Genomic DNA, 14,641 nt, shown 5'->3' with positions numbered 1-14,641 from the left:
GATCAAATTAGTCATTACATCATTAGTTAACCATAGTTACGCTTAAAATGCCTAATTACCTTGCTTAATTTTTTTTTTTTTTTTTTTTTTTTTTGATGCAAAAAAGGGGCAAGCCCCGGAAACAAGAAAAAACAAGAAAACAATTAAGGGGGAACAAAGCGTGGCATAGCCACTCCTACTACATCATCATATAAAATTCTTCCTAATGCTAAAAAAGGGACTTGAATCAACTCTGTCGGGTTGTTCTGGCTCACGCCTTGATTAGCTAACCAATCTGCAACACGATTTGCTTCGCGGTAAATGTGATGTACTTCTATAGTCCAACTGCTATCTTCTAAGAGGTTCCTGCATCTGTTAATAATATGCACACATTCTCCATTATAAGGCATGGTCTTGTTCAGCACCATTACAAGAGATTGACTATCAAGTTGAACTTGTAGCTTTTTAATGTGCATCCTTGCAGCTAGTTCCAGGCCATATTCCAAAGCTCGAGCTTCTGCCATAAAGGCCCTGCAAGCGCCCAACTTTAGTGAGTAAGCATACATCATCTGGCCTGTACTGTTCCTGATTACTCCCCCCACCACCAGCAGGCCCAGGAGCACCTTTGGCTGCTCCATCTGAATTAAGAACCATCCACCCTTGAGCTGGGGCAAGCCATTTTATAAACGCTTCATTTCTCACCCTCTGCCCTCGGGCTGCAACAGTTATATCATCACCCATCACCCTCCATGTTTCTTCAAACCGAGTAATGAGGAATTGCCTAATATCAACCGGGTTCTCATGTTCTTTCCCAAAAATTATGTTGTTCCTCCATCTCCATAACCACCAAAGGACCAAGGAGAAATAAGTAGGCCAAATTTCAGGGGACATATCATTCCTTACCTGATATTTCAGGTTCCGAGATATCCATTGTTGGAGAGTACCTGTTCTGAAATTAGGAGCATTAGAAGGACCACCTACTTGTCTCCAAACTTCTCTGGCCATTTTACAGTCCCTTAGAACATGAAGTGAGGTTTCATCGTGGGTAATACACACTTTACACCTTGGGTCATCAGATAAGTTCCTCTTGAAGCGATTAAAATTAGTCATTATGCGATCATGTAAGACCAACCATAAGAAAACTCGAACTCTTTGCTACACTTTTAAGCTCCAAACCAGATCCCATTCCTCATTCGAAGAGTCCTCATCTGCTCTTATGATTTTTAAAGCCGATTTGATGGAAAAACGACCTTTTGAACCCCCATTCCAGTAAAATAAGTCACCTACATTGTCATCTTTCCTCAAGGAATGAGCTTCAATTTCCTGGAGTACATTACTTGGCAGAAGGTCTGCAAATTTATCCCACATCCACCCTAAATTTTCATCCCACAACTCTTCCACAGTTGCACCATCAATCTCAGTAGGAATTGAGTGAGTTGCAAGATCCCGCAAGGTTTTAGAAGTAGCCCACTTGTGATCCCAGAAAAGGGTAGTTGACCCATCATTTACTGCTACACGAGCACCCTCATACATAGTTGCAATATTCTCCGTTATACCTCTCCAAACATTAGACATGTTAGTCTTAGATTCAAACATATCTAGGTCACATCGTCCTTTATAGTACTTTGCTCGTAGGACTCTCGACCAAAGGGCATTGGGTTCAGTCAATACCCTCCAACCCAGTTTAGTCAAAAAAGCTGCATTAGTTTGACGAGCAGATCGAATGGCTAGGCCTCCTTGGTCTTTCGGGAGTTGTAAAGTCTCCCATGATAGCAAATGAATGCGTGTCTTCTCCTCATCACCTCCCCAAATAAAACTACGCATTTTTCTATCAATGTCATCACAAATCGTTCTGGGAATTTTTGCCGTTTGCATAGCATAAGAGCTCATGGTTGAGATAGTGGATTTAGCAAGAGTTATCCTACCCGCAAGGGAAATATATTTGGATTTCCAACCTGCCAGCCTTCTGTCTACCTTTTCACATAAATAAGCAAAGGTATTCATGGTGACTCTGCTTGTTATTGTAGGCATCCCAAGGTAATAGCCCAAGTCCTCCGTCTCAGACATGTTAAAAACATTGCAAATATTCGATTTTGTAGTAGAATCTACATTAGGGGAGAAAAAAATTCGAGATTTAGCATTACTTACTTTCTGACCAGAAGCCCCGCAAAAACGGGTGAGGACACTTTGGATAATCAGAGCTTGGTTCGTGGTAGCTTCCGCAAAAAGAATGATATCATCCGCAAAGCATAAGTTTGATAGTTTTGGACCATTTTTAGAAGCTTTAATCGGCTTCCAGTTATTGTAAATGATCGACTCTTCAATAGCTTGATTCAATCTTTCCATACACAAGACAAGAAGGTATGGAGATAAAGGATCTCCTTGGCGAATACCCCTCCCCGGAGTAAAACTAGTAGTCGGTTCACCATTCCATAAGATTTTCATTGAAGAAGTCGTAACACATTCCATGATAATGTCCACTAAGAGACAGGGGAATCGAATTTCTAGCAAGGTTTCCCTGATAAAGTCCCATCGAAGTCTATCGTCAACCTTTTCGAAATCGATTTTGATCACCATAAAACCGGTTTTCCCACTTTTGCTTTTCATTGTGTGTAGGACTTCTTGAACAATAACAATATTATCAGTAATCTGACGACCCGGCACAAAACTTGTTTGAGTGCAAGAGGTAAGATGAGGCATCATTGGTTTAATCCGGTTAACAATAGCCTTTGTAATGATTTTGTAAGTGACATTGCAAAGGCTAATAGGCCTGAAATGGGAAGCCAATTCGGGTGTGTCAATCTTTGGAATTAAAACCAAGAAAGTTTCATTTAAATTCTCTGGCAAACCTTTCCCGGATAAGACATCAAGAACCATTGCATAAACGTTCTCTGCTACAATATCCCAGTGCTTTTGGAAGAATAAAGCCTGAAATCCGTCTGGTCCCGGTGCTTTTAAGGCACCCATATTAGTGATTACTTTATCAACCTCGCATCTGGTAAACGGCCTCGACAGGAATTCCCAGTCTCTTTGGGTGAATTCAGGGAAGATATCAGTTGGCAGAGGAGAAAGATTGTTGGTTTCTTGAGGGGGTTCTTCAGAAAATAAATTCTGAAAATAGTTCACAATTATGTTTTGAACTTGATCCTTATCATAATTCCAATCATCATTGGGATTTTCCTTAATAGCAGAGATTTTGTTTCTCCATCTTCTCGTAATTGTACTCAATTGGAAGAAGGTTGTATTCCTATCACCATCTCGAATCCAATCAATTCTGGATTTTTGATACCAAAGGAGCTCTTCCTGTTCCAAGACTTCATCTAATTCTTTTCTTAATTTAGCCTCCAACTTGATCATATCACGGGATTTCTGTTCAGCCAAGGATTTTTGAACACCACCAATTCTTGCAAGTAGAATTCGTTTTTTCCGAAAAATATTATGGAAAATATTTTGATTCCAGTCTTGGAGATCAGAAGCAATTTTTTTTTAAATGCGGACCAAGGGGGGCGTTTTTATCCCACTGTTGTTCAATGAACTCTCTAAATTTTTCATCAGTTAACCAGGTAGCTTGGAATTTGAAAGGTTTATTAATGGAAGAAATTGGGCCAAAACCATTGGGGGAGATAAGGACAGGACAATGGTCTGACTGAACAGCCGGTAAATTTTTTGAAGCTGCATTTGCAAATCTCAGGCTCCATTCACCATTGCATAAAGCACGGTCAAGTCTTGCACTTGTACGTGTTTGGATGTTATTACCACGAGCCCAAGTATGTTGAGGACCACTGAATTCAACTTCCAGTAACCCCAAGTCTTCAACCCATTCATTGAACCTAGCAGATCGTCAAGAAGTTTCACTACAACTTGAACTTCGTTCCCATGAAAAACGAGTATCATTAAAATCTCCTGCCAAAAGCCAAGGTTTATCATGGGTCGCCGCAAATTCCTTGAGATCCCTTCACAATTCAGAACGATTAGAAGGGTTGGGACTTGCATAAATTGCTGAGAAGTACCAGGGTTCCCCTCCAATTCTTTGAATCTCCATAGTGATGTGTTGACCATGCTTCAAAATCGGATCAACAGTCACTTCATCAGGTCTCCAATAAACCCAAATTCCATCGCTAAAGCCTTGAGCATCCATTCTAGTGTGCCCTGAGTAGCGGATACTATTCCCAATTTTTTCTGCTTGTTAACCCCCCATATGAGTCTCAACAAGAGCTATTACATTTGGTTTATTAATACGAACTGTCTCTTTAAGAGTAGCTACAAATTCACGGTTTCCTGCCCCTTGTACATTCTAGACCATACAAGATATTGGGCTTAAATTATTAGCAAAATTTGGTAAGCTATCTTCCATAAAAACAGGTTTAGGTGAAAGACTAGATATGTAAGCATCCGAGAGTAACCGGAATAATCTTCTAATTTCATTGGGGATTTTCAGAGTTATTACTAACTCCATTGGCTCCGGGATCGGTTCCATCCAAGATTCTATATCCACTTCCATCACATGCGTCAGGGGGTCTGCAATGCCCAGGTAAGGTGTCCCCATTGGCTGTCCTACGCAAAGGATCTTTTCCGGGGGGATGTTCAAGATTATTGCATTCTGATGTGGAGGGGTTACTGTCGAGTTCATCACTGGTAGCATTTAGTTGGATTGTAGGGAATTGTAAGAGGTCTTCTGAGGTCTTCTGTGTTTCAACTGCCAGTGGACTATTTTTTGAATTTTCTTTTCCTGCCACAAACTTCTCAAGGACTGGGTTTTTAGGGGGTTGGAGATTAGTAATTGGAGCTAATGGCTGTGATATAGGTACTTTCTGTTTATAATGTTTTGGAGTATCTTTTTTATTTTTAATAGGATTCTTCCCATAATTATCTTTTCCAATAAAGAAAGGTAAATCTTTTGGGATATTTTTTATAATACTTTGAGAGTTATCTCCAAGCAAAATTGTTGGGATGTGAGTATTATCAGAATAGTTTTGTTCCTTATTTCCTTCCCCAATATCAGTCGTATCCTTCAAGGTAGTTTTCCCCTGCTCTAATTCTTTGGAAATATTTCCATTTTCTGTATCCAAAACCTCATCATCTTCCTGTAACAAGGCTTGAAAGCGGGAACCATCTCCTAGTTTCGTGCCTTGATTTTTTGATATGCTGTTGACTTTGTGCGAACCATCTAATTTTCCATTTGGTTCACCCTGTTTGCCATTCCCCTGACCCGGTTTTTCAACCCTCGAGGTTTTTTTCCGACCAGGTTTCTTGACTAACATCCATGATCCATACGTATCTACTTCTTCAGGCCTTAATGCAGGTACATGTTTAGTAATGCTAATACTATCCAGTTGACTATTAACCTCATCAACCATCATACCATCATTTGTATTTTTAGATGCACATTGATCTTCAGAATGACCAAGCATACCACATTTATAGCATATCATCTTGATCCCTTCATATTGAATACGCCAAATTTTTCCTTTCAGCCAAAATTTGGCTAGGAGAGGCTTTGAGAGGTCAATTTCCACACTCAGCCTAGTGAATTGGCCTCTTTCAGCATAAGCCGTGGATCTATCAACTCTAATAACCTTTCCTATTTTCGAACCAATTTTCTTAAGGAATTCTTTGTCAAAGTATTCAACTGAGAGGTTAGGTATCCTTACCCAGGCAGTAAGAACATTAATGGAGGCATCTTCCGGTATGAAGTTTGGAGTCCATTTTCGAATAGTCAAGTATTTATCATCAATTAACCATGGACCTTGTGTAAGAACATGATTATAATCATCAATATTATTAAAACGAGCAATAAAATACTTACAGCCAATATCAGTCAGGTTCATATCACCCTTTAATTGCCATTTCCTCTTAAGTTTCTTCATCAGTCCCATATACCCTAAACTGCCATCAAACATTCTAATTATTAGGGTACTTCTCCATGGCTTACGAATTTGTTTCTTTTCTTCCTTTGTGAGGAGAATGACAGGACATTGGGCACTATCTTCGATGTCTTCTGGCGCCTCATCATCATCGGAGACATCTAAGTCGTCTTCCATGTCCAATGGATTCACCATTTCTTCATGAGGAGACAAGTGGGTATCACGAATCAGGTCCCTGAAGGATTTCTGGTTGTTACCAGTTATCGGAGGAGGTGCCTGAGACTCAGCAGCTTTGTTTCCCCCTTCCAAAAAAGGGAGTAAGGAACGAGTATCCAAATTGTCAACCTCCATTTCTTGATTTCCACTCGAATTCTCATTTCCAAAGATTAAATGTGTGATTTTTCGTTTAGGCTTCTTGTTTGATCTGATCAATTGATCAGTCAATTCAGGGGGATTGGGCGGGGAAGGATTTGGGGGGTTCATTAGAGAGAAAACCTTGTGTTGGTTTTTTGTTTAGAAGGGTGGCTTAATTACCTTGCTTAATGTTACCATTTATAAAACTTTTTAAAACATGGTTCACCAAGGATAATAACTTTTTTTTGCATTTGACCACTGAGAATGTTTATAATTAGAGGTCTACCAAAGAGAATTTTCCTTTATTTTTTCGAATGAATAATAGTATCTATACTAACATATTAAAAGGCGTTAATAAGAACGTTTTTGTGCCACGTAGACCACGCCACGTCACCTAATTAACTATGTCATAAACACAAAAATAAATGTATATTAATTAATAATCACAAGGTCTAATTAAAAAAGCAATCGGTGCAACGTCTGGACTACACACTAGCTTGTATATTAAGATGCATACTGCATAGTATATGGTCCTATTCTTAAGAGTTGCTCTACTCTGCTGAAATCTATTTTGCGCAATAAATTTTTTATATTTTTCAATGCATCTTTCTAAGGCAATGAGACTAATTTAACTCCAATTAACCTGTTTACATTTACTTAATTTCAGTTCAGTTCAGCTCCAATCAGTTCAGTTCAGTTTAGTTCCTAATTTCCCTCTCTCATTAAATATTCATTTCAACTCAGTTCAGTTCAGGTCCATTAGTTTAATTCAGTTCAGCTCCAATGAGTTCAGCTCAATAAATATGAACATGCCCTAAGTATGTAAAAAGATAACTTGATTATCTTTCTTAAGAAAACAAACTTTACAAACGAAAACAACCTATTTTTTTTATTTTTATTTTTTTTTTGGAAGAAACCTAAAAAATTATACTTCGTAGTATAGTTTTTTAAAAAAAAAATGAATAAAGAAAGACAAGCTAATTTACTCGGCTTGTTTGCATTAGGAGTTCCCCTGGTGAGGAAGGGTCTCCTAATGTCCTCTATTTTTCTTACCTTTATAAAAAAGAATTTTTTTAAAAAAAGAGAAAAATTAATCCGCTTGCCGTAATTTTCCTTGGATTCAGCAAAAGCATTGCTCTCTTCCTTTTGCTTTTCATCATGAAAATAAGAACTATAATTAAGCAAATATGTTCAATGTTCTTCCTTAATTCCTTTTTAGAAAGTGACTATAGATTTTTAATACACTTATATACTAGATCGAAGATCAATCAAAAGTTAGTAATCACATTTTACATCAAACCAAACCATACGAAATACTCTTACTAAATAATCGTGCTTTTTCATCATATATTCTATTTTCTTAATTCTAAATAAGTTTAAAGTTACCAACAATAATGAGTATATTGATTGAATATATACAGTGATTTGAGATGATTGAAGTTTGTTGTACACTTAATTAATGATACACTTGCATCATAGAAGAGTTGTAATAAATTGAATAACCTCGCATACTTTTAATGTTTTAAGATGTTTGCAACTTACAACCTCTTTGGATCAACTCTACTACAGACACTTTGGGGTGCGAATTCTCTCACCCTTTCCCCTCACTTTCAATGTTTCTAGCCTGTTAAGCCAGGTCAGGAAGATCCGTGAGAGGTTTCGACTCGATAGGTCATTTTCCTAACCAACCCAAAATAAAAACAACTAACAATAAACTATTTGAGTTTATGGGTAGATGATCGACTTCACTAACCTAAAAACAACCCAATCGAGGTTTATTAGGAGTAGGCTAGATTGATTATGTACTAGCTGTTAGTGAGATGGTACAAGTTTATGTAATGTTGCATGAGAAATAAACCTAATAAAGCTTAAATGAAGAAAGCAAAGTGCATAGCATGCCAATTTAATTATTTGGTGCCTACATCACACATGAAATCACTCGAGCGATACTTAATATGTTGGGAAGAATGACGTAATTGTATCTTCGTGGTTGAATTCCTTAGAAACATCTTAACTACTCGATACTTGGAGCATAATATATCTCATATTCTCATATTATGGGATTTTTTTAGTACAAATTTGTTTCATAAAGGCACGTTAACTTAATATATTCAAATTGATAATGACAACTAGTCAAGCATTCTAGAGCATATCTTAAAATTAGAATTCTCTTGTCAAAAAAAAAAAAAAAAAAAATAGAATTCTTATATTTAAATTTTATTATTATGTTCAAATTAAGTGGAATACAAATAGGACTTGAAAAGGGGGTAGAGGATTTTTCCCAATTATTATTATTATTAATATGAATTGGACCAAGAGAAATCAACTAATTACATAATTTTTTAAAATGTTGCTAAATTATACGGAGTACATTACATCGTATTAGGCCGTTATTGACCACTTGACTTGTGTCCCTGACCCACGTCTAACGAATCTATCAAAGTTTAGATAAACAAAATACCAATAGTCTAACGTAGCTTAGAGTCGCAGACCAATCTATACTTCTATATTTTAATATTTAAAAAGACAAATCACAATCATCTATATGACACATGTCATCATAATTCACCCTTATGCCAAATAACACACCCATTAATAACATTTCCTCTTTATACTCCCTTTTAAAGTAAAAGTACTAAGGCTCTGTTCTCTTCACCTTAAAAAAAATAATATTAAGTAAAAATAATTTCAGTTCAGTAAAAATAAGTTCAGTTCAGTAAAATTAATTTCAGTTCAGTAAAATTAATTTCAGTTCAGTAAAAATAATTTCAGTTCAGTAAAAATAAGTTCAGTTCAGTAAAATTCAGTTTTCTTAAAGCATAATTATAATAGAAAATCAGTAAAAATAATTTCAGTTCAGTAAAAATAATTTAAGTTCAGTAAAAATAATTTCAGTTCAGTAAAATTAAGTTCAGTTCAGTAAAAATAAGTTCAGTTCAATAAAAATAATTTAAGTTCAGCAAAATTAAGGTGAATCAAACAGGGCCTAAAAGATAAAATAAAATGTTATTGAATGCTAAAGTCTTTATGCATTCCTAACTTGCAAATTTGAGTAAGAAAATGGAGTGTTTCATTTTCACTATTAAAAAAAAAAGTTGTACTCATCTCTATACCCCTTTTAATGTAAAAGTTAAAATAACAAATTATTTAATGTTAAAATCTGTATGTATTCCTAACTTGCAAATTATAAGTAAGAAAATTAAGCAAATTATTACAAAAAATTACCGACACATACAACACAAATAAGCAACACATTTCAAAAAAGATAAAATGAGCTACAACCCGTTCGTTGAACGGGCCAAAAGGCTAGTTAAACTAAAAAACACGTCTAATTGCAGAGTAGTAGTCTAGTAGATTCTATTAACTCCCTAATCACTTTAGTTATATATGCATTATTATTCGAAAACTGAATAGTTTAGAAAGAAAAGAAAGGTGGAAATTGAATATACTCGTGGATAGTGAAATTAAGTCGGGGTAAATTAAATGAATCAAACGAGCAACAATTGAACATCGTTTATCTCACAAAAAGTAGTTAAAAAAAAAAAAGTAGATAGGAAGGTATCAACAAGTCATCAACCACTAATGAAATCAAACAAATTAAGGATTTTTTGTTTCATCTTATTTTAACTTAATTCTAAAGTTAAATTAGATTTAATTCAATAATATATTTAGACAAACTTAGAAAAATTAAGTTCAAATAATTTAATATAAATACTATTTTTAGACTATTTCAAACAAAACACTCATAAAATAAAAAATTTAAGTCAAATTAAGTTCAAAAAAAAGTTAAACTAAACAAAACATAAATATCACCGTCCAAAACCCTCGTTTATTGTTTACTCCTCCAGCTTTTGATTAATCGCAACACATTCCTTAAACTTTTTTTTTTATTTAACCATTTTGGCTAATTGCAACACTTACAACGAAGCACTCATTGTGTGACCAAATTACAGCATACGAATGAAAGATCTTATGTATTCACATTATGAAACTCGTTTAAACTAGTCAACTACATGCATGGTCAACACATGATGGAGAAATTTTCATTTTAGAAATGTAGAAGTGGCATTTTAGGTAACGCGTAATGGCGTATAGCCTGAGCTGCCCACAAATTAATAAATTGACTTTTATATTTGATAAGCGTATTATAGGTCAACCACCAATTAACCCAGTCTTTGGCCTCATTCTTTCAACCTCTGACATCTGCCACCCAGCCGCCGCCACTTCTAGAAATTTACAAGTAGAATCCATATTTTTCAATTTGATTAACAAAGATATCGAACCGGTTTTGTTTGGACCAAACCCAAACCGAACTCATTAAATCGGTCCAAATTAGATTTTTTTATTGGCTATATTTTTTTTAAAAAAATTACAGCAATATAATTATTAAAAAAAAAGATTGTATGGCTATTTCGAATATTCAATGTAAGATAATTCTAACACGTACAAAAAATTAAACATAACTTTGTAGTAAGGTTTTTAATTTTTATTCATAGGTATGAAATTATGAACAAAAAAATAAGTCCAATTCAAGATCGATTTTAAGGGTTTTGGACAAGATTGAACCGAAAGCTGGAATTTTAAATTTCTCAATCTAGAGACTTGGTCGGTTCTCTTTTGTCTGGTGTAGTTTATTTTTTCTATTTTGGATCGATTTTTGAATATCATCCCTACTATTTACATATATACATTTGACTCATACCCGAGATTAAACATGGTTATGCCACTCGATCATGTGACTATGTGACTCAGTGAGTGCTTGTTAGAATTATCTTTGTGTATAGTTTCTTGTCATGGTTATGCCATTAAACCAAGCTTAACTTAATAAGCCAGTTATATCCTTAAATCTTTACTAATTGAGTAATTGTTATACTTGATCGAAGAACAATACTCATCAGGTAGTACTTACCCATTTTCTCCCTGGTCCACGCACACTAATATTTTCAAATACTTGAACACGTTTTACAAAGAGCATTAAAGAGCATTTCAGGTATCAATTAGATTTTCACATCATCAAAAAGCATTATTCATTGTAGCCTATAAAAAATAATTGAAGTACATTTGAATAAACCAACAAACATAGTAAAGCAACTAATCAAACAACTTTGGTTTTTCTTCATTTTTGGAGGGCCATATATATATCTATATCAATTACAGTTGCTGAGTTGCAAATATCAATTCATGAAAGTGTGACAATCATTCAAAAAAAAAAAAAAATCCCTTTTAATTTTTTTTTAGGCACATAACAACCACAATTACAAAGCAATTGTGTATAGCCGCACATTTGATGAGTTATAAGATGTGTTACCATCATTATGTTACTATAACTTTACTTTTCTTTATCTACATCGTTAAGCATGTACTAGTAGCACAATCAACTATTATTATATTTGATCTATGCAGATGTGTTTTTGTTTCGTAATAGGATTACCAACAATAACTTAATCCGATGTTGGAGCTTTACTTTGTAACCTTGAAGTCCCAATTGTCGGGGAGCTAATTACCTCACTCCCCTCTCCTCGTGCATCAACTTGTAAACAGGGGATATTGGATAAAAAGATATGAGGTTAAGATTTAAATCTCTTGCAATCAAGTGTTTTTAACCACCATGTCACAACATTTTATATGTGTACACTATATGTCTATATGTTAAAGACATTGTACGTTTAGTTATTAATATAGCTACAATTTTTACGAGGTTGACATAATATTTTTTAAATACACATTAAGGAAAATCTAACAAGATCACATGAAAATGTTTTTTTTTTATTCTTTTATCAAGAAATCATAAATTTTATTTGGATATTTCTGAATCCAAATAAAATTTGTGAATAATGTCAAAAGTCAAAACGCGTTAAAATAGGTATTTCATAAAAAATAGGTAGTATCATATTAAAGATTGTTAACTCGTCCTTTTTTTTTTTTTTTTTTTGAAGAAAGATTGTTAACTCGTCCTCGTACTACACTACTACATATAATAACATATGTAACTTTAACTTAATCTAACACCATTTTATAATCAATTATTGATCATATCAAGTTTTCCAAGTTCAAAACAATCTTCTTTTACTCGAACATATTATTGATTGCCATTTTATTATCCTAGTACTACTTATAATGGATCTTGGCCCTTTTTATATTACTGAACATTTCCTGCATTGTGCCACCAAATCTTCTAACAACAATAGTTAATTATGGTTTATTTATTATAGACTTTAAGAAAATTGGGGGATATAATAGGACATCTTCACGCCATGGAAAAAACGAAAAGTAGTGCTTAAAAGAAAGATTGTCTGTTGATGTATGATATGATTGGATATAGTGCAACTTTGCAATAATGCATTGATCAACTAAGTAATGCTTAGCCATAGAAACTTGAAATGTCTATGTCACCCTAAATACATCCGCTCATAGCAGTGGCGGATCCAAGATTTTCGAACTTATGAGTCACCATCAATAATTGATCACTTGTTTCAATCCAAAAATTATATAAAAAAAAATTATATTTCACTAAAATGATTTCAATCCAAAAATAGGATATAAAAATACATACTATAAAACTATTACATTAAACTAACTCTATGGTTTTTTACTTAAAAACAAGAATTATTAAAAAAAAAAAAAAGTTAGATAACTTAAGAGACCGGTTATTAAATACAACAGGTCTCTTTCATGAAATATGAAAGCAGCGCAAGAAATTATTCTAATTCAATGGCTGACAAAAAGAAACATGTATCTAGATAACAGATCTCTAATGACGTGGTGGCAATAGCAGCAAAAGAGACCACCTATCTGATATTTTAATAGACGGTCTCTTTGATATTTAAAAACCTGACAGTGGGCAAATCTCAAATAGAAGCAACAAAGAGATCGCCTATCTGTAATAGGCAGTCTCTTAGATTTTTTTTTGGTGCTGGTGAGTCGCGTGACTCACTGTGCACCTTAATAGATCCGCCCTTGGCTTATAGGGGTGCAAACGATCCAAGTGCAGCCGAGTTTTTATCGATTCAAGCTAAGTTTGATAAGAATTATTATTGTTTGAGCTAAATTAAAAAGTCTAAGATATATAGGGAAAATATATTTCAATTTTATGTTATTTTTTTACAAAACTATTCTTTATTACGAGTATTGGAGTTATTTCCAACATGCATGATCAATGTAGTTTCTTAAAAAATATATCTATATATAAATAGTATAATAAATGACAATTGTCATTGTGAAAATATTTCATGCCCTTTTCTTATTTCCTTTCTCCCTCTCCTATCTTCTATTTAAAGAAATTAAGGAACAATTTAAAAGGTGGAATACTAGAATGTATTAAGGCCAGGGCATGTTCACATTTACTGAAGTGAGCTGAACTGAACTGAACTAAAATGAACTGATTGGAGCTAAACTAAACTGAACTGAGCTGAAATGAATATTTTATGATAGAGGGAAATTAAGAGCTGAATTGAACTTATTGGAGCTGAATTGAACTGATTGGAGCTGAACTGAATTGAACTGAAATTAAGGAATTGTGAACAAGCCCTAAGTTAATAACAATATAATTTATGCAAATAAGTCAACCATATCATTCATAAATCTAAAGATTATGAAAATTCCATACAAAATAATAATTTTTTTAAATTAAAGCATGACAAAATTGGTGTTATACAATACTACATAAATACTACTTCCTCCGTTCTTTTATTATTACACCACTTGTCTTTTTAGGAAGTTTCACAAATATTGCACCATTTCCTCTTTAGGAAAAAAATTATTTGTGTTCACACTATAAATACCCAACATACCCTTACTTTTTAATTTATCAATATGTTACATGGGCAATTTTGTTTACCTTTCTCTCTCTTACTTTTTTCCACTACCAAAATATTTGTCCCCAACCCCTATGGTGCAATAATAAAAAAACGGAGGAAGTATATAAATATAACTTTATATTTACTTAAAAAATAACTAGTATGCATTTGTTTTAGTATCTATGCATTTTTTTTTAGTATCTATCTTATTAAGGGTCTGTTCTCTTCCGTTGAAATTCAGTTCAGTTCAGTTCAGTTCAGTTCAGTTCATCTCTTAATTTACGTCTAATGATATTACTAATGATATAAAGCCAAATTTCATTCTTTTAAGCTCTTATTACAACGACGACAACAACAACAACAACAACAACAACAACAACAACAACAACAACAACAACAACAACAACAACAACAACAACAACAACAACAATAACAACAACAACAACAACAACAACAACAACAATAATAATAATAATAATAATAATAATAATAATAATAATAATAATAATAATAATAATAATATTAACAATAATAATAATAATAATAATAATAATAATCAATAAGTAATAAATAATAATAATAATAATAATCATCAATAAATAATAATAATAATAATAATAATAATAATAACAATAATAATTGAAATAA

This window comes from Chenopodium album, chromosome 9, assembly GCF_948465745.1.
Source record: "Chenopodium album chromosome 9, dcCheAlbu1.1, whole genome shotgun sequence".
Lineage (NCBI taxonomy): Eukaryota > Viridiplantae > Streptophyta > Magnoliopsida > Caryophyllales > Amaranthaceae > Chenopodium > Chenopodium album.
This window is presented reverse-complemented; position numbering follows the sequence as displayed.